This window comes from Cyrtonyx montezumae, unplaced genomic scaffold (assembly GCF_038088225.1).
Source record: "Cyrtonyx montezumae isolate F1298 unplaced genomic scaffold, pur_monq_1.0 scaffold_12, whole genome shotgun sequence".
Classification (NCBI taxonomy): domain Eukaryota; kingdom Metazoa; phylum Chordata; class Aves; order Galliformes; family Odontophoridae; genus Cyrtonyx; species Cyrtonyx montezumae.
Genome location: NW_027071848.1, coordinates 338896 through 340085, shown reverse-complemented (window position 1 = coordinate 340085; position 1190 = coordinate 338896).

Here is a 1190-nt window from a genome sequence, read left to right as displayed (position 1 = left end):
TGTCTCATCTCTAGCTGACAGCTTGCTCCAGCAGGAAAATACAACCCCACAAGGACTGTGTTTCACCGCTGAGAATCCAAACAAACACACCAAAAAAAGGATCCAGCCGCTAACCCCAAGCAATTTCATTTATCACACACAGTGCTGTCTTTTAAAGGAAACCGCCTGCCCTGCTGTGGCCAGCTCTTTCTTCCTGGTTGGAACATTTCATGAGCAAAATCGAAAGCTTTCTTAGCAGCCAGCTCAGCTCAGCCCCATGCACAAGGAGACTTTTGTTCTGTATTCAAGCAGCAAGCACCCCATGGCACCTTTTGGGGCATGGCTACAGGTTCCCTTTTCCATGCAAAGAGTTGTATGTCTCTTGGATGGCCCCAGAAGGAACTCTGGGGGGGGGGGGGGATCCCCCAACATTGGCATAGAATCTTAGAATCACCATACAATCATTTGAATGGGAAAGGACCCTAAACGGCATCTGGTCCGGCAAGGAACAGGGACACCTACAGCTCAATCAGATGCTCAGAGCCCCATACAGCCTGCCCTGAAGTACCTCCAGGGATGGGGCATACATGTCGTGAGGTCACACTGCTGGCTCGTGTCCAGCTTCCATTCACCAGTACCCCCAGATCCTTTTCAGCGTGGCTCTGCTCCATTCTTTTGTCCCCTCGTTCGCACTGATGTGAGTTGCTGTGACTTTACCTGGTGCAGGGAACCTGCTTTGGCAGGGGGGTTGGACTCGATGATCTCTTGAGGTCCCTTCCAACCCCTATGATTCTACAACTCAGGTGCAGATCTTGCACTCGGATCTGTTGAACCTCACAAGGTTCTCCTGGGCCAAATGGCTCAAGCTGCTCTGAATTTGGGTTATATTACAACTTCCTTCAATCCTATCAGCCTGAGGGCATATTGTGGGGATGTGGGGCCCCCATCACCAAAGGTCCCGCATCTCCTAGGGATAGAATGGGAGGAAATGGCCTCAGATTGTCCCAGGGAAGGTTCAGATTGGAATTTAGGAAACATTTGTCCTCGGAATGGGAGGTCTTGCGCTGGCACAGGCTGCCCAGGTGAAGTCATCATCCCTGGAGGTGTCCAAGAACTCCGGAGATGTGGCATTGAGGAATGTGGTCAGTGGGCGTGGTGGGGGTTGGGTTGGGGTTGGATGTGGTGATCTGAATGGTTTTTACCAACCTTAA